Genomic DNA, 22,027 nt, shown 5'->3' with positions numbered 1-22,027 from the left:
AACTCTTTATTGAATACTAAATTACAATATGTAGATATAGGAAGATGTGGTAAGAGTGCCAATGAGACAACTCTCCATCCAAGTTACAATTTATAAAAGTAAACCATTATAGGTCAAGGTACGGCCTTCAACACGGAGCATTGGCTCACACCGAACAGCAAGCTATAAAGGGCCCAAAAAATTACTAGTGTAAAACCATTCAAACGGAAAAACCAACGGTCTAATCTATATAAAAACGAGAAACGAGAAACACGTATGAACTACATAAACAGACGACAACTACTGTAATCAGATTCCTGACTTAGGACAGGTGCAAACATTTGCAGCGGGATTAAACGTTTTAATGGTACCAAACCTTCTCCTTTTTCTGAAACAATAGTATAACATCACAACATAGAAAAACACACTATAGAATATCACTTGATCAATTGCATGATTCTAGCCGTGCTATGACACGAATAGAAAGTTATGGTATAAGAGAGTATCCGTTAAAATTGAATCTGATTTTGTTTTAGTACTTTGTAATCATTATATTTAAAAATTGTAACCCAAATTTACTTATTTAAACTTTTAATTTGATTAATGGATATAATAAATTAAAGTGCTCTTTGTTGAATTCTTAGATATACCCCAAAAGATGAACAGTTATCTAAGAATCACTTACCTTCTTATGATAAATTCCTAAATGTATAATCAAGTATATTTAAATGTCTTTCACGGTTGTGCATCTTATAAACTGAACACCTAGTTGATTACATCTACGTCATTTGGACTTTGGTGGATAGTTGTCTTATTGGCGAATCATACCACACCTTCTAACTTTTATATAGTTCTTAAATGCTTCTTTAACTTGAAAATATGAGTGTTACTCAATTGAGAACATCTTCGGACGCATGGAATTGATAACGTTTTTACATTTTTTTAATGCTGTAGGTTGAATACTGTTGCATGGAAACCTGGTCATGTACATGTACGACATATTCCCAACTGGAGTACATCTTATAGGATTTAAAGTGTTATTATCTCCGTCTTTAGGAACGCATGTAGACAAATAGTGCTAACGTCGTTGTAGACGGCTTGATCTGTTTGGCAAATAAAAAAGCAATTAAGGTCGTCCATAACGCATGGTATCGAGTTTTTAGAACGAGGATGTGAAAATGTATCTTGGAATTATGTACAATTATCAGCCAGATACATATACATTATTGAAGAAATAATCCAAATAATTTAAGCAGCTTTCTGTCTTCTCTGTGAAGATTTGCAATACTAAACAATGACGACCTAATTCCACATTAATCAGGCAATTTAAAAATATGTGCATTATAGGCCCCTTTGCAAAAATATGATAGCTATGTATGTATCTGGGCATTTACATGTATTAGAATATTCTAGATTAGATGGAGTCAAACCCTCGATTTATCATTTAGTTATCAAACTGTTTTAGATCAAGCGCTTTGACGAGTTTTGTTTAAACAAAACGCTTGTCTGGAAAACTAAATAATAAGCTTGATATATTTGTAGAATTTTTTTAATCACTGGGTCTAAGCCAATGGTGGTTGACGTTTCGTCTTCGATAGTATCACAAGCCAATGTTGTAGTCTGATATTAAATATAATTGATACGGCATTTTTTTGCGATTTAACTGTTTATAGATGAAAAATAGTTTGGAAAGACTAAGGTTTATCTCCCCCAATCATAAAGGGCCTAATCCAGATTAGTTTTGGATTTTTTTTAATTTTCACTGCTCTTCAACTCCGTAATCGATTTGGTTTTCCAACAGTTTTTGTTCGAGCAACACTGATAAGTCTCGCGTACTTAATTATAAGCTTAATATCTTTTAAGAGTTTGTAAATAGTGAAACGTGTTGGTTGTTAATGTTTCATCCCGCAACTAAAACAAAAATGTTCTCAATATTAAAAGATAGATTTGTGTCAATCAAATTCTCAAAAGGGATAGCAGTAAATTTAAAAACGAGCCTTTATTGTTTATAAGGGTTATATTTTTATTGTGAAAAAAATACGAAAGGTATAATCAATAACCATAAGTCAATGATAAACTGGTAATACCATGACAAATAACCTAAATAAGGACGATACGACTTATTTTTTGGTTTATACAAGTAGATTATTCTACCGCTGGAATACAAGAAATAATCAGTTTAAATATTTCTAGGATTTTTTCTAATCAATCTGAAGACAGTACTGTTGTGACTTAATCCAAAATGATTTTTAATTTGAAGGAGAAAATGGTAAATTCTAATGTAAGAAGCGCCATGTTTAGACCGATTTAAGTCCACCTTTACATTTCTTGGAAAATTTCATTTATTTTAATGAAATAAAATGAAATAGTTGATGACAAAATTTAGTTACAGATTATTCCATAGAGTATTTCTGGTCATGAACGGAAGCATTCCATAATAATTTCAACAGATGCGAACATAAGTAAAAAATTAAATCTAAATTCCCAAAATGAGTGGGCTAAATCAATCCATGTCTAAAATGTATTTCTTGAAATCTTCAATCATCATATATATTGTGAATGCAAAGGAAATTTATATATAAACTTAGAATCAAGATTATAGTTAAGATTATTGTATCTAAACTAATGTTATTATATGTAAAAATATCGAACGGAGCGTTTTGATCAAAGTACATTCACTAGACACTTGAATGAAGCAACAATGAACATAGAATAGAGAATATAATAGAAAGACAACCACCCACGCTCAATAAGATGCTTAATTGCCCCGAGTTCAGACAAGATGTGATTGAATTAAACGGACATATCAAAAGAAAATTCTTGGAAGGTCAAAATAAATAATGAATGTATATATGAAATAATAAAAAAATAATTGACGAGTCACTAGTATTTGGTGGTTTTCGTGTTGCGTAATCTTTTTTTTTTTATGTTTGTAAAATACAAACAGTATTGTTTGTCTTTTCGAACATTTTTTTTATGTTATGATAATGTCTGCCCTCAGACTACTGCCCTCAGACTACTGCCCTCAGACTAATGATAACTATATTTTTTTTTTATAACTTCTTTATGGTACCGTATCAAAGAAAAATTGCAGTTTTGGTTTTAATTCAATATTGTAATATAAACAATCGTTGACTAGGAACAGAATAATTTCCTGTACAATTTACGTCTGAGATGAATCAAGTATATTTAAGATAGCATAGTTTTCACCGATACAGGCGTACGAAGACTGACATTGAATAGTTTGGTTTTCTGTTTAAATGTTTCAGTGTCTAGTAAAGGTTAGTTGCTGATTGCACTTTATTTATAATTCCAACAACAAATTGAACAATCTGTGACATCGGTTAGGAATGCTCTTTTCAAATATGTCTATATCAGAAAAATTCCTCCAGAATTAAATAAGTAACTGTTTTAAAAGGGAACGTGTCCAATAACAATATGGGTAAAATAGTTACATCAGTTTACGAAGAAACAAGCTTGCCAATTTCATATGTTAACTATACTAACCTTTATTTGCGACAAATACAAGACTCACTGCAAAACATTATTATTTATAATACCTTATTTTCTCTTATTTATTAAAAAGCATTTTAACAAGCAAGATGCATCATGTTTGGAATTTCTGTAATCATTTTATTGCTATTTAGTTTACTTGAATTTAACAGCTGTGAATTTGGTATATCTAAAGAGAAAGATTTTACGATTCCATTTCAAGTTCGTTGAGTCTCATTTACAAGTTTTTATATATAGAAAACATGAGATTGTTCAAGAACTTGAACACAATGTGCATGATTTGATAAACAAAAACTATGAGCATCCGGCTTTTTATGTACCTTAAAGAGGAAATTTAATAATTGGGATCTAAATTTACATATATTACGAAACTAAACTGAAAACAAATAATGCCTCATACAACAAAATAGAAACCAATAATGAAGTAGTAATGATCGCTTCTAGTAATATTTCTTTTTTTTTATGATCCCGCCGTAGTCGACGGGGGTATATAGTGTTACCCTTGACCGTCCGTCCTTCCGTCTTTCCGTGCCTCCGTCTTCCCTTCCGTCCCATTTTCGTTACAAAGCTTGTGCGGGGGCATTAATTTCCTCAGACACATTCTTCTTTAATTTATTTATATATATGCAGTCGTTAGGTCAAACAGACAGTCAGTAGGGCCTTTACATGTCACAAATAGCATCTTCAATATTACGGAATAATAACACCAGAAAAGAAACATAGAAAATAATTGTAAAAGCTGGAAGAAAAGCTACACATTGATAAAGAAATTATTGCAAGAAAATTAAGTTTTGGGAACTCTTATTTCTGAATGATTTGTATTATAGATTTTCTGAAGGGCAATTCGACAGACTTATTACATGTTTATTTTCAAAATGTTCAGCCTAATCACACTCGCCAATATCTAATTCCTCTCAACTGTCTGAGTGACGAAATCATATTCCACATCTAATATACTTTTATAGCAAACACATTGCAAATAACCATATTGACTAAATAAGTTACGACATGTTTGGTAATATATGACATTACTTTATGAAACTCCTACAATGCCTTAAAAGCCAGAAAATGAAAATAATTAAATTGGATATACTTAACCTTGAGGATAAGTGCTCTCCAATAGGGGAAGAGAAAAGCGGTCTCTTCATATTGTTTATATATCATATTTGTCAAGTCATACATCAGCGAACATATAAATAAAACATCGAAGGTTGCCAATTAGGTTTGCACAAATGTATTGCTGATAATTATCTCCTTATAAACAGAAATATGAATAAAATTATGGCACTGTTAAATTTCGACATTTTTCCTCGGGGAAATCGCCAGTGACGTCTAACGTATTGATATGTGTATACATTTCTATATATAAGATTTAATACAGAGCCTATTTGTTGTGCCATATCATTTGTCAATACGTTACAGGGTTAAATTTAACCTTATTCCAATGGGTTCGATCCATCAGAGTGGTGAAATTGTATGGCAAATAACATTCCTAAAATGCTTCATGGTGTATGATATACATATTCATTGTGGTTATTTCTTTAAAAGAAGGAGTCCCATACAAATAGAAATTATAGCAACTAGACAGCTATGCTGACAGATATTATTAAATGTTATGGGATATGTATAATGAAACTATTTAAAAATAAAGAGTATCAATTTGATTTGTTTATTTGAAATGAAAAAGTTGATGCACAAATAACAATATCAAATGTCATTAAATACTTTGAAGTTACAGAAAGATAATAAATCAATCTTTCTGTCATCTTTAATTTTTAATAATTCCTTCTAATTACACACTTGAAAAAGATGTTGGACCATTTAAAACATACCTTTTGTATTGTACTATCATGATCCAATCTTATCATTTGAGAAGTAGTTATGATCAACTAGATCTGACTGAAGTACTTTTCTACTGATGCAGTATCTATTTAAAGACGTGATATTTTATACCAAGCAAAAACAATTTTGGACAAATATCTCGTAAGTAATTATCTCAGCACATCATCTTGATCTAAGTATTTATCTTGTTTGTATTGGATACCTACACTTTACAAAACTCCATACAAACAACGGTATACTGACGGCTCATCTGCATGTTCTGCCAAAAACATGTCCGTTAGATTGACCAACATTTTGTCCGCAGTGAAAGAGGGATTACAAAAATACTGTGACACTGTTTACTCCCAAGTGGCATTAACCATATGTGGACTCTTTAGAACTCTAAAGAACTTCTGTAAAATCTTAAATCGCGGTCTTCTGGAATAAACTCTTTCGAAACCTTCAAGTTTTCTACACTTTACACCACCATACCACATGGAAAATTGAAAACCCGTACAAAAAAAATAATCCGCAATACTTTTTTCGTAAAACAAGTATTAACAAAAATGTCGAACTGCCAGGTAATTTCCAAAAGTAGGCCTATATCAACCAGCACAACGAATAGAAAACAATTATCATATTCCTGACTTGGTACAGGCATTTTCCAAAGAAAATGGTGGTTTAAACCTGGTGTATAGCTAGCAAAACCTCCAACTAAAAAGATACCATACGCTACATAGTTATTGTTTTCGATACAATTCGTAACATTTTGTTAGAAATGAACCAGAGTATAAAACATGCTACACCGAAGACGGAGAACAATTGATCAGCGTGATGGCGTTTCTCATTGACAACATTTGTTGTATTTGGAGCTAGAATTTTCTAGCAGGTGATCGGCATTTCTATGGGAAACAACCGTGCGCCTCTCCTTGCCGAACTTTTCTTATTGTCATATGAGCTCCTTCGGAAACTTGTAAACAAAACCGAGAAAAACAAAGAACCTAGAGCATTTAACTTCACATACATGTATATTAATGATGTTATCTCCATTTACAATCCAAACTTTTCTGATTTGGTCTTATTAATATATCCTCTTCAACTACAGATTAAAAAAAAACATCCCTCTTTTAAAAAGTTCATCGGAAAGTACCAAAAGCTAATAGACAAATATTCGGTGTCAACTTCACAAATAATACAGGATGCCTACGTTTTGTGTCAAGTCAGAAATTATGACAGTTGTTTTCTATTCATTCCTGCGGTTGATATAGTCGAGCGTTTGATTATGTCTGGTTTTATGGACTTCCTCTTTTAATAATTTACCTTTGAGTTGGGTAGCTTTGTTAATAATTTGTTTTTGGTATGTGTCTAATAGTTTCCACCTTAAAATTAGAATCAGAATCAAACAAACGTACATTTTGTGTTTTAAACTCGTAAGTTTTGTCTTTAGATTTGGATTCCATATGTGTCTGCTTTTGTATCTGTCGTATCGACAATGCTTCTCTTGGAAGACCATAATGCTTTGCATCATTTTCAGTTACAAAATAGTCATGGGTCTTCTGGGATTTTCTTATTGTCTAAAACTCAAAATAATTTTAATACATCAGACAGAACAAAAGTGTCATTGATTTCATTAATCAAACCATGGCGTGATTTTATCCAAAATCATCAGTTGTAGGTCAAAGTCAACCCGCATCCTTCTTGCAAGATATCTTTTTCTTTCCAAAAGAGGTTCCAGTACCAATTTAGCGCTGCCAAAATTTTCTAACGTATTGTGCATTTGTTTCTATTTATAATTATAGAAAATTCAAAAAGCAACCAATTTTGGTTGTTAAGAAACATATTGAAAATTGTAGGTCAAAGTTCTTGTAACTTTGCATGATCCATCTTGCAAGAGGACTTCTCAAATAATATCTTTAATGTTCTCAAATTGAGACAAATGCTCACAATTTTTAACATTTTCTACTTTCTCTTCTAGAGCATTTACTATATTGAAAATTGTAGGTCAAAGTTCTTGTAACTTTGCATGATCCATCTTGCAAGAGGACTTTTCAAATAATATCTTTAATGTTCTCAAATTGAGACAAATGCTCACAATTTTTAACATTTTCTACTTTCTCTTCTAGAGCATTTACTGTACTATACATAGATAATTGTGAAATTTGAGTCTTCTTTTTTTTCACACAGAACTAACATCATAGCAACCACAACCACTGTAGGTTCAAGCAACACCATTCATACACCTTAGACCTCGGGTTCTCTTTTTTTGGCCAACACTTGATCTAGATTCTCCAAATAACTTCAGCATATTAAAAATTATGTCACAGTATAAAGAGAATTAAATAGGAGTTGAACCTCTTCACCATTTGCACTCCTAATTTTGGTTAAAACTGATTTCCTTATATATTTGTGTAGCACTTTTTTTCAAAAATAATTGCAAATGTATCTATATACACCAACCTTTTTCCTCTTTTTTTGGGATAGTATAACTTACCTTTACATATGTAAAGCATCAAGCCAAACTATGCATTTGACGTACTCACAAATCAAGTATTCAATATTTTTGTAATGTAGTTTCTATTCGATTTTCTTCTGTTTATCTTTCCAGACCCTCTCACAATTTGATCCACCAAAGTTTTCCTTTTTTCTGTGGTTCCAAGTACTAAGTAAGCCATTTGCTTCTGATTATCTGTCAAATGCACCTTGTTGTCAACCATGGGATTGTCATGTAACAGGGGCTGATATGAATTGTTTCTCTGATTTCTGTCTACACGTTGAAATGACTTCACATAGTTTGCAAATGTGTTTATCCTTTGTGTAAATGAAATATAACTATGCATGTTGCTTTTGTCTGGTTTGTGATATATATGAAGATTTATCCATGATGGAAGTCTGATCAGGAGGAATTCTGTGTTTAGATGAAGGAACAGTTGGACCTGGATGGTAAACCAGCAGGTTCATGTTTATGTTCTTTACTAAAGCTTTGATGGGTGTTGCAGTATTAAAATTGTCTATTACTTCTACACATTCTATGGTAAAAAGGTAATACAAAATATTGTCTTGTAATTGCTTTTTACAAAATGAGCATATATCGCACAATGGGGTCATCTTTGATTCATTATAAAAATGAAAATATATGGTTTATGATTGCCAATGAGACAACTCTCCACCAAAGATCAAACGACATAGAAGTAGTCAGCTATAGATCATTGTTTGGCCTTCAACAATGAGCAAAACTTATACCGCATAGCAAGTTATAAAAGGACCCGAAATGACAAACATAAAACAATTCAAACGAGGAAACCAACGGCCTAATTTACGTGCAAAACAAATAAGATAAATAGCAACAATCGTTAATAACTGAATTACAGACTCTTGACTTGGGACGAACGGAATTACAGGCTCTTGACTTGGGACGAACGGAATTACAGGCTCTTGACTTGGGACGAACGGACCCCCAGGCTGTCCGAACATGGGACAGTGGTGCAACAGCACAACAGAAGAACAAACTATAGATAAACAAAATAAACGAAAAACAAATATCTTGTACTGTTACAGCAGCAAAAGACGACCACTGGAAACAGGTTCCTGACTTTGGACAGGTACATTCTGAATGTGGCGGGGTTAAACATTTTTGCGGGCGCCCAGCTCTCCCCTAACATGGAACAGTTGCGATCAGCACAACATAAGAACACACTATAAAAATCAGTTGAACGGGTTAAACTCATCAGAAATCACAAAAACAACTAACAATAGACACAAAGTACAAATCTGAGAGTACTCACAGTTACTGAGAGCTAGTTCAAAGCTAATAACAAATAATAAAAAAAACATCATGTATCTAAGACAAAAATATCATGGCTGATGACAATATTTTTTCATTCAATGTGAGGAACTATTTTTTATTATATATTCACTTTAAAAATTTAGAACGTAAAGAATGAGATTGTTTTAGTTTTACGATTATTCAGACGCGTTAAGTAAGTGTCCAACATGAATTCTAGTGATGTGATTTGGAAACTTAACTACGATGTGGAAAACAATTTGAAAGACGAAAGCTCATGGTTGCAAGTGTGTTACAGTAAAATTGCGTTTTGAATGTTTTGATCATGAAATAGCACTCATATGAAAAAAGGAAAAATGAATAAAAATGACATTGAAATACGTTTATTACATGTTTGTTGTTTAGAAATAATAATCAAACTATTTCCCGTGTCCAATAAATCTCATCACCAGAAATAACTATATAATATAATATGATTTTAAAGATTTTTCTGACATATGTGATGGCAACTTCAATATGACAGAATGGCGAAAGTAAAACAATCTTAAAATAAATTTTTATGGCAGTAAACTATCTGAATTGAACAGTTCAAAAAGCCATTGTTTTAGTAATTTCCGTAAATAGCAATGACCAATTTATAAACTTCAAAGGCTAATTTTCTAAGTCTTCTATATTTGTAAACAATTTCCTTCTGTTGCTTTACTTCATTCAAATTGAATAAACGTAAACAATGATTGTTAAAAAAAATTCAATCATGAACTAGAGAATAGGTTATCATGGGGTTTACCATTCAGACGAAACAGAAATGGCTTGAGCAACGCATCGTTATTGTTATATTAATGAAGTTTTAAGTTTTTTATTTTTAAAACTAACCCTAGTTTCATTCGATATCATGCATGCACACCTTGTTATATCTTTTTCAAACCGGACAGTTTATGTATATTATGGTCTAGTAAACTAAACCCCATTATACAACGATTTTTTGTTATACTCCTACATTTATTATTTAAGGTTTTGAATTATTCATCTATAATTTGATCGTATTTTGTTTAGAACACTTTAGTACGTCTTGCAAATGTAAATTTTTCGGATGGCTTGTTTAAACAAAAAGTGAATTTGATATTCATTACTTATATGATGTCAAGCGTGAAAATACATCTGTTCCGTTTGTAGAATGATCTGAAATCTTGAATTAATTTGTCGGAATGGTCAATTCTATATTACTACATTCTAGCTTTTACTAAACAAAGATGAAATGTACCATGTTAGAAAAATTAAAGTTAGTATATTCACAATATATGGACAGTAGAAGCAACAGTATTGCCTTTACTTAGTGCTTGTCGTCTATCGAACGATGTCCGTCAGTCCCTTCTTATAGATTTTCTACATTGATAAAAACATACAATATAAAAAAAAACACCAAGTAACTGCTTTCCGCCAATCAAAATAATGAAGTCCTGAAGAAAATGAAAATACAGATTTGTTGTGAACATCTATATAATGTCATTATAGGAATATGAAACACAGTTACATCGGTTTCTAAACTTCCAATGTTAAGAATGTGTGGCTTTGTATTGTACCCACTAAGACAATTTGATCCCCCAAAATTGTTACATGAAGATATCAAGAAAAAAATAATCATAATTATGGCAAAATCCTAGGTACTTTTTTATTCATATGATTTGCACCACGTGATTTTGGTTCTTTTGATTAAATTACTTCCCTTAGTTGTAGATTGGAAATTTAAATTATATCAAATTTGCGGATAATTCAGTCCTTTTCTGTATTGGATCTGAAACTAACGTGACTTTGAAAATTCCCAATGGCGGATTTTTACAAGTATATTGTGTAATTCTAAGGAAATATGCTTAAAATTTGACTATAAAATACAAAATGGGAAAGATGAAGCCTGAAGGTGTTTCCCTATATATAAAAATAAAAATATGTGGTATGATTGCCAATGAGACACCACTCCACCAGAGACCAAATGACATATATAAGTTAACAACTATATGTCACCGTACGGCCTTCAACAATGAGCAAAACCCATACTGCAAAGTCAGTTATTAAAGGCCCCGAAATGACAAATGTAAAACAATTCAAACGAGCAAACTAAAGGCCTGATTTATGTACAAAACAATGATCGAAAAACAAATATGATTAACAATCTCTTCTTTTATCTTTAATTCTATTTTTAAACTTGCTTTTTACGATTTTTCGTTATTCTATATAGCAATTATACTACGGTTATGCTTCCGATTTTCAAACTGCTTTTAAAGTAGACAATGTTAATTTTTACACGAACAGAAAGCAAAAAACATGTACAATTCACCTATATGCGGACAAATTGTTGATTCGACTTAGGAATTGGCATATTTGCATTTTTATTTTAGCGACATGTATTGTCCTATTGTAATGGCTGTCATTATGTTAAGACAATATGACCGCTATGCAAATTAGAAAAGGATCCCAAAAGTTTTGTCATATGTTATGATCATATTTATCTGAAGATTTAATATCTTTTACTTCACTTATTTGTATACTCTTATAGCATATTTTCACTTATATCACCAAAAAAGGAGTTAAATATGTCTCACAAATGCTCCCATCAGACATATCTATTTACTATATCAAATTACGCCCATCTCAATATTGTCAGAATCGAAGAAGCAAAGCCAAATTGATAAATGAATAAAAAAAAAACCCGCTAAAGATGGATATAAAATGTCCTTTAAGACAACCAATACTAGTATCCATATTAGATAAAGACAATCGCTTAACCGATACCCCACAAGTGGTGTTTACCAAATAGTATGACCAATTTGCCATAAACTGCTCAAATCTAATAAGTCTCATTTCATCATTTAGTCAGATCAGTTACTACAAAATATTGATTACTGTTAGACTTGCATAAGACTGGATGAATAACTAGTTTAAAATTGTTTCACATTTTGTCTTTCCTGGACTTTTTATAGCATACTATACGGTATGGGTTTTACTCATTGCTGACGAACGTACGATGACATACCTACAAAGTGAAACCTTAAAGTTGTTATTTCTGGCAGAAAAGTCAGTTTTGTTTTCTTTTCCACCTATATTTCTGGTATGGCTGTTGGAAAAAGCTCCTCCTTCTCTCTACACATATATAAATATGTCCCTCTGTCTCCTATCTCCTTTTAAGTGAAATTGATTTTACTAATGTCTTGTTCACTGAATTAGTATGAGTTTGCTCACCTTTGCCATAATCTTTTATGCATTTAAGACTATTATATGGTTTTCATTTCCTTTCTACTATATGACATGACCTGATAATAGAGATATTAAGTAAATGTCTAACCATTTTGGTATTTCAAAATGTCAGACACCAATCTGTTTGTGACGTAAAATGTCTAGCTATAAGAATTGATAATATGATTGAAATACACTTTTTATTGTAAAAAGATTTATATCTTATTTTTAGACAGGTCTATGATGAGATTTGTATTAACTGACAGATTTATAGAAGTTTGATGAGTCTTCAGGAATAAAGTATTGGAATTTGATAACTCAGTAGGGCATTTAGGACAATTTCATCCATTATTATTTCCTTTGTCTTTAAATGACTTATAGCCAACAGTAAAAACAGAACTGTCTTCTGGAGATTGTTGGTTTTATAACAAACGAATAACAATATTGGTGTGATTCTTTCCTCTGGGACTCTGAGTTGATTTTATAACCAATTAAAATTTTATTACTCAGCAGTTAAGCATGTATCTATGAACATTGTTAGTTAAACATGTTAAAGAACGTCTACTCTTTGTGAATGCAGACCTTTTGCAAATAAACTCATCATAGATACCAGGATTGAAATTTTGTAATTGCGCCAGACGCACGTTGTGTCTACAAAAGACTCATCAGTGACACTCGAATAAAAAAAAGTTAAAAAGGCCAAATAAAGTACGAAGTTGAAGAGCATTGAGGACCAAAAATTACTAAAAGTTTTGCCAAATACAGCTTAGGTAATCTATTCCTGAGGTAGAAAAGCCTTAGTATTTCAAAAATTCAAAGTTTTGTACTGCAAGTAAATGATTTAAGTAAAAGGTATAATAAAAGGACAAATATTTAATTTCAATGAAAAAATTTAGTTCTGATTAATAATTGTTATTTTGCACTTAACAAATTACAATAAGATAAAAAAAAAAGAAGGTGATTAAATAAATTTTTTTGAAATAGAATGCCGTTAAAATTTTATGTTTGTTTCCATTTCCAAGACCTACAACTGATGATTTTGAATATTATCACGCCAATAATATATGGTTTGATTAATGAAATCAATGACTCCTTAAGTTTGTTCTCTCTGATGTATTAAAATTACATTGCTTGTTTATACTTCTGGAAATAAACAAAACAAAATATATACAAGTTATGTGATTCACGAAGTGCCTCGAATGAAAATTTCTTTAAAGCCATTTATTATATTGGTAAAGGGTTTAGAGATATATAATTGCTGTTTTCTATTTGTACAAAATGTTAACATGCATGGTATCAAAAATTAAACTGAAAAAAGAAAAAAAACCTATTGAAATATAGTGTAGTTTGAATTTCAATGTTATAAGATAATTTGCCTTTTCAAACAAATGTGTCTACGTTCGAAATTATTTAGCGGCTAGGAGGGGAAAAGGGTAGGGGTCAAATTGGCGCAAAGACTATCATAGTCTTCGCAATATAAATTTTAGAATCGACAAAATATAAGATTGTTGTTTGTTTCCAATCCAATCCATACTCTGCACAGTACAACTGACTTTTGTACAAGAAAATGTTCAAACGAAACTCTAATAGATGATTCCATTACGAATCTTCTTTTCAGGAAATCATAAAACAATATAAAAGGAGTTTTTAGTACGTAGAGGCTGTAAAATTTTATAATTGTATTAATAAACCACGTTATCGTGGCTGGAAATTCACCAGATATCAGATTCTCAGAAAATGACGCCAGGATTATGAACTGTAAATTTTTTGGGCCAAGTAGATATTTTTTATTTTCATACACTCAACAAATGCTATGTTTCGTAATCTTCCGAATAAATAAATACTGGTATGCAATAGGAAAAAAGCAAGTTGGGACACTCATCCGGTTAGCAGATATCGGACAAAAAAGGGCCTAAGTTGTGTAATCTGGAATTACATGTAATCCTATGATCAGGTCCCCATAACTGGAACCAGCACACAAGAATGTTTACAGTATACACATTTGTTTTACGGTTACTATCACGAATTAATAGATCGATATGATGTGTCTGTGTAACGAATCACGGTAGACACGTCACAGTGTCGGCGTCTTATATTATAAGATGTTAGAACAGTCGTCTGACCTTATAACTTAGCGATTGTGTCATATTCCATTTCATAACAATTTGACTGAGACTTGATTTCCATCGCGGGTGATGCATGCATCCGACGCACCGGTATTACTCGAGTGTTTTCATCTTAATTTGTACTTTAAAAAGGATCAAAATAAGATAAGAACTAAAAATCTGCCACTAAAAAAGAGAGAAAGAAACAGAAAAAAAGAGTCTTAAATCAAAATCTACTGTTATACCTGCTTTTATGCTGGTGCTCCGCATTTTTATCAAAATGCTAAATTCTGAGAACAAAACGTTTTAAATGCAACAAAACTATAGTACCCAACCCCTCAACAAAAAAAAAACCTTTAAACAGCCAGAATGGAAAGTAAATATTAAGCCTTGATTAGATCTTTAACATTAGATGATTAATTGCTGAAAAGTAAAATCAATAAAATTAACCTTGAACTCGGTAAAATGTTATAGTAATTCTGTCGACAGCTTCCGGGAAAAGAATTTGAAACCTGAATATCAATAAAAACAAAACGAATTTTACTTTTAGCCTTTAAATTTGTGTGCTCTTACGCCAGAAGAATAGCATCACTTTAAGTGGATGTGAAATGATGAAGGACTGAAGTTTTTACGAAAAATAACAGCTTCCGTTATCAACAAAATAAAAAAGATGACGACAAACATTAAAGTTTTGTAGCCGGCAAAAAGTTAAATATACATAACAGCTTAATATTTTGAATTAAATTTTGCATAAATGGCAAATGTATTTTTTGTCAAAGCGACGAAAGCTTTTCATACGACCGCATAATTTATAATGTTATAACTTGAGTTCAATGTATTAGTGTATGGATCTGTATAAAATTCTACCACAAGGTTCTATACCAAAAAGGAAGGTTAGGGTTTATTTTGGAGGTTATGGCCCAAATCGTTTAGGAATTAGGGGCCAACAGCAATACTTTTTAATACTTTGTATAAATTGCTTATTTTTATTTTACCTATTTCAATGGGGTTTAATTCAAAGTCTTGAATTCTTGGAGTTCTTTGATATGCCGAATCTAACAGTGTATGTAGATTTTGGATGTTGGGCCCCGTTTTCAAATTGGTCCACATTGAGGTCCAAAGGATCCAAAATTAACCTTTGTTTGATTTCAACAAATATTGAAATCTTGGGGTTCTTTGATATGCTGAATCTAACCGTGCAATTTAAATTTTAGATTTTGGCCCGGTTTTCAAATTGGTCCACATTAAGGTCCAAAGGATCCAAAATAAAACTTAAGTCTGATTTTAACAAAAATTGAATTCATGGGGTTTTTTGATACGCTGAATCTCAACATGTATTTAGCTTTTGATTTTGGGCCCATTTTTTTAGTTGGTCATAAATCGGGGTCCAAAATTAAACTTTGTTTGATGTCAACACATATTGCATTTTTGTGGTTTCTTGATATGATGAATCTAACTGTGTATTGAGATTTTGTTCTCATTTAGGTCCAAAGGGTTCAAAAATAAGCTTTGTTTGATTTCATCAAAAGTTGAATTCTTGGGGTTCTTTAAAAAAGCTGAATCTCACCATGTGTTTAGATTTTGGAAATTGGACCATACTAGGTATATGTCCAAGTTCTTAGACAACATTCATTCTGTGTCAGAAACCTATGCTATGTCAAATGTTTAATCACAATCCAAATTCAGAGCTGTATTGCACAAATAATAGTAACTGTTAGTAGATTCATAATTAAAAATAAATGTAGCATCAATTCTAATTTTAGAAATTATGTATAAATATATTTTGAAGCTTATTGTTCATTATTAGATATTTTGAAAAATAATTATAGGTGAGATTTTTTAAAGACATTGTATTATTGATGAATGATATCATTTTGGAAATTGATTTTTTTTTTCTTCATTTTTTTGGTAAATTCTTTTGAGAACTTTTGAGAACTTCGTGGTAGGTTTGTTTGTTATTCTGTATAAATCAATTTTCAGAATGCTTTATATATATTTTATTTTGATGAAGCGAACTTCTTTAAAAACTAATATTGTCCATAAATAAATTAAATTCTTGGTTTACTTGGATATGCTGAATTTAACCGTGTATTTAAATTTTGTATATTGGACCATAATACGTAAAAGTCCAATTTAAAATTGTTCAGTTCTTTTATCACATACATTCTGTGTCAGAAACCTCTGCTGTATCAAATATTTAATCACAGTCCAAATTCAGAGCTATGTCACGCTTGAATGTAGTGTCCATACTTGCCCCAACTGTTCAGGGTTCAACCTCTGCGGTCATATCAAGCAAGCGCCCCGCGGAGCATTTTATTTATTTAGTTCAGCAGGCATTTCATCAAACGTTTGTATTGCTAGTAATTGGATGATAAATTAGTCGTTGACTCAGTCCTCAATTGTATCACCCACTCACTGACAAGAATTGAAATTAATGAAGTAATACATTTTGATTGTGATTTTCTTAATATAATTACTTAACTGTACTTAAACTAATGTATTAATACCACCACAAATTTCATCGTACAACGTAGACCTAAAAGTTCATCAAAGGTGCCAGACATAGTTTGGTACGCCAGACTTGCGTTTTATCTACATTAGACTCATCAGTGGCGTTCGATCAAAACAGTTTGAAAGCTTAATCAAAAATGAAGTTGAAGAGCATTAAAATCCGAAACTATCGAAAAAAAGTGCCAAATGCAATCTTCGCCTGAAGGAAGATAAACCTTAGTTTTTGGAATAAATCAAAATTTTATATAAACAGTAAATTAACAGAAAATAAACCTAAATAAGAGTTCCTGAGAGGAGTGAAGTATGCACTGAAATCGATATTGACGTTTATAATCTTATGCTGCGTTCACACGTAATTCGAATTCGATTCGCATTAACTAATTCGAATTAGTTTAATTCGCATTCGAAACGTCAAACGTAAATTCTAATTCGAATTGCAATGCGCGTCAAATTCGCTTTACTGTCCTAACGACGTTAACTTTTAATTCGTATTAACAAAAACGCATTTCTAATGCGATTTAGCCAATTCGAATCAATTCGAATTAAAAAAGAAGAGTGTGTGAACGCGATAAGCGAATTCGATTCGCATTCGATTCGAATTCAATTCAAATTAAATGTACGTGTGAACGAGGCATCGCGAGTATCTTTGATAAGTTTTTACAACCACTGGGTCGATGGCCCTTCTTGTGGACGTTGCGTCTCTGCGAGTATCACCAACCCAATATTCAGTACTCCTGTACTGACACGGAGTATCATTGATATAGTCACACGAAAGTTTATGTACCACAGGCAAAGATGGCATGAACCAGATTTGGCACACCTTTTTGGAAATTCTGATTGCAATGCTCTTCAAGTTCGAATTAATTGGTTCTTCCAAATCTTCTGATTCGAGCGCTACTGTTGATTCTTGTGTAGACGGAAAACGTCTGACGTAAAACATTATGAGCCTTATATATTCGATGTTTTTATACAACAGAAGTTATTTGTTTTGTTTTTTTCTGTAATTGCAATATAGAAGTATCGTTACAATACATAATAAATGGATAATTGAAATAATTAAAAATTAATGTTGTCGATAATCTGATTATTTCGATAACTCGAAGTTTCCAAGTCTATCAATGTAAAAACTCGAAAATATGGAACTTTTATTTAGTTTCATTAAGTTTATAATGTTATGATTTACAGAAGAATTGAAATTAACAAGTTTAGTCGTTTTTGATGTTTCACACCGAGTCACTCTAACCACATTACAAAGCATTTGTCAAAAGCTATTGGAAATCTGTTTTCAAAAGAAATGCATTTATCAGTTCTTTACTTCCAGTTTGAGAGTTTCCTTACAACATGGAATTGACATTTCAGTCTTAGTGATTGATTTAACGCCAAATAATAACACGAAAAATTCCGATAAAAATAAATCATCAAAGTGTTTTACTAACTCATTAGACATATTCAATTGCAAGCTTCCAAGGATAATACAAGAAGGACACGTGAAAGTTCCCGTAATATCTCAACAAAACAATACTTTACTTCATTTGAAACTCTGATTTATTAGATTTTCTGGCGAAAGTTGCTGATTTATTCATCTGCCTATCTATAAAAGCTTTGCAGTTTTATGTTCCTACGAAAATTGACAAGAAATAATGAAATAATTACAAATAAATTTTGCAACATATGTCATCATATTTCATGTTTCTGGACAGCTTTTACAGATCTACCTAAAAATGTCTGTGTGTCTTTGTAGCATTTTTCATCCCCCCTCTGTGACCTTCTTGAATTAACCATTCGACTTATAAATAGATAAAAATATACGTACATTGTCCGAATACAGGGAGAAGAACGATACCTTATCGTGTTTTCTTCTATTTTCCTAAGCTATTACAAATAAAGGTTATATTTTATTACAATGTACATTTATTGTTTTTATCGTGCATTAATTATCCCAAGTATCTATAAAACCAGTAAGTCGAACTAATCTGATTTTGTACTTATGTGGTAATAATTCTTATATGATTTTCATTTTGGGGAATACGTTGATATGATTGGTCAAGAGAACTTCCGGAAGTTGTTCTTGACGTTGTTTATTTTTCGATAGACGACGTTGACCGAACTTCTTTTCGTAACCAATGTAAACAAGATGGCGGCGATAATAACACAATGATCCGGCTCGACGTTGACCACATTTATTTTCTCTTCGCGTTAATCGTTAAATTAAATAATAAGCACAAAACATTCATTTGAATGATAATCAAAGTTTTTGAAGTTTATATTTTATCAGATAGCAAATTTCATGGAATACATATTTTTGCGTTAACCAACAAATATATTCGTGCGCGAGGTTAGTTCAATGACACATGTGTGAAAGAAATTACGAGTGTAGAAAAATAAATTCCTTATCTCCAATTTTAAAGAATTATAAGGATTAAACGCATTTTTAAAGGAATTTATTGGTGTATAAACTGGACCAAGTCACTCACAAACATATCATAAAAGTCCTTTTATTTGTTTGTGAGTGAATTGGTCGAGTTTATACAACAATAAATTCCTTTAAAAAGGCGTTTAATCCTATATTCATTTAACAAATAGCTGAAATCCTGTTTGAATTCAACTGATCGAGATAAAATAGCAAGTGATCTAATTGTTGGAGACGGCTAGTGTGAAGGTATGGAAAGGGCTTATGTGCTATCAACACATTTTACTTTATTCCGCCTTATATTATGAGGCCTGTAACTGTTGTTAGGATTGGCAACCAGCTAACTATGTGTACGGTTCTACATAGATTTTGGTTCTAAATAACACATGGAAATAATAAACAGCATATAAGTATCCAGAAAACGATGATGAAAGCAACACTTAAAACAAAAAGCTACTTACTTTACAAGACTCACTCTTCACTCCAAACCATAAATGATAGCGAATGATTCAGAAAGTCAGCACACCCTGTTTTGCCTGTGACATCTTTGTATTGACCAGTTATAATAGCCGTTAATGAGTTTAACTTCGAAAAAGTGGATGAGGTTTTCGAAGGAGTAGGTTTAACAAGGGTTAAGTAGGCCCTAAATAACAAGCAAAGTTATTGATTGTCATAAACATTTGATGAAAAGGATTGTTTTAAAGTACCAAGCAAACCCAATCAACAGGATTTGAATCATTCCGTCAGAAATGATTTCATCATGACGTCATAATTGCACACTTTGATGACGAAAATCATTATTGTGCGTATGTTTTACCTAACTTTAGAAGTTTTTTGCCTAAGACATACATAGAACAACACAATATTATATGAATTTCAAAAGGGCCCGTGTGCGTCTTTAGGGTATATAGGAAACTTACCGAACAACATATATCCTGCGCATATGTTAGTATCTCTTACTCAAATATGATAATAAGAGGAGGACTATTCATTTCTATACTTGTGTGCACACATATGATGCCTTACATTGAACTAAAATAATAAAGATAATAATTGATCATTAATCTTTTATTTCAAACAAAGTAGATGTTCAATTACTCTACTTGATCGATTATCTTATTTTTGAATATACATCGTATGAAGTGCAAATATTTGCAACATATTCTTTTTTATTGCCATGGCGTTGTCAGTTTATTTTCGACTTAAGAGTTTGATATCTTTCGCCTCTTTCTTGTCTTGTTTAACAGACAAAATTTTCAACAGACAGTCGACATTCTGAACCTCTATTTCGCAAAGTAGTTTATTTGTACGAGGTGGACTTTTTACAGGGAATTTAAATGAAAATGCAGAGTAGTAGACAACGGGGGACTTAGTTTAACATAGGACCCTATGGGAAATACATACAAATGTCTTCTTTTAGAGAACCACTGAATGGAATGAAACCAAACATGGCATGAATGTTCCTTATGAGGTGTTGACCAAGTGTTGTTACTTTGAAGCCGATCCATTATCCAAGATGGCCGCCAGGGGGGACTTAGTTTAACATAGGACCCTATGGGAAATATTTACAAATGTCTTCTTTTAGAGAAACACTGAATGGAATGAAACCAAACATGGCATGAATGTTCCTTATGAGGTGCTGACCAAGTGTTGTTACTTTGAAGCCGATCCATCATCCAAGATGGCCGCCAGAGGGGGACTTAGTTTAACATAGGACCCTATGGGAAATACATACAAATGTCTTCTTTTAAAGAACCACTGAATGGAATGAAACCAAACATGGCATAAAGGTTTCTTATGAGGTGCTGATGAATTGTTGCTACTTTGTTGCTGATTTACTGTTCAAGATGGCCACCAGGATTTTTTATTAAATTACAGGGCCAATATTAAACCAAATTTGGCCTCACCCATTATTAGGGTATCTGTTTTGATTTAATCTATTTTAACATGATTTCCAAAACCAAAGTAGAATCAGGTGAGCGACATAGGCTCTTGAGAGCCTCTAGTTTTATTTCCTTACCTTTATAACAAACAAAAAAGACATAAAAGTTATAATATTGAATCCTTGAATCCATTTAGAAATGAATCTTTTATGTAAATTGTTGGTTATCTTATTTAAAGACAGAAACAAACCGTTTTACGCAATAACTAAGCCGAATGCTTTACCCAAACTCTTTTTAATCTTGATTTTTTTCAATGCTCTTTATTTCTTTTTTATTATAGCTGAAGGTGTTTATGACTTATTTATGTAATAAAAAATCACAGATACACATTCAATTATTATCGAAATTGCGGCATATAAACGTATAGATAGTTCTGTTAGTAGGCCAAATATAATACAGCTATGGATATTGGTAAATGTATGTGGTCTTCTCTCAAATGCTGACGTTGCATACTTAAAGTCCATATCTCATAAATCATCTTGACATTTCACATTCAGACAGCAACACTTTCTGTTTTACAGTCGTAATTTTTAATTCTACTTTTACAGAGTTTAGATATTTTAAATAGAATTGTCAGTTAAAGTACACATGTTCCACGTTAGGTGTCACCAGTCTATAAGGACAATGTGAGATAATTATTTATCCGGTATCTTGTCTGTTTAACCCATTCCATATCTGTTTTGAGACTTTATGTTCTTTACATAACGGGTCAGTGAACTAGCGGTTATCAGCTGAC

The sequence above is a fragment of the Mytilus californianus genome, unplaced genomic scaffold (genome assembly GCF_021869535.1).
Source record: "Mytilus californianus isolate M0D057914Y unplaced genomic scaffold, xbMytCali1.0.p SCAF_2, whole genome shotgun sequence".
Taxonomy (NCBI): domain Eukaryota; kingdom Metazoa; phylum Mollusca; class Bivalvia; order Mytilida; family Mytilidae; genus Mytilus; species Mytilus californianus.
The sequence above is the reverse complement of the archived record's forward strand: the minus strand, read 5'-3'. Positions refer to the sequence as shown.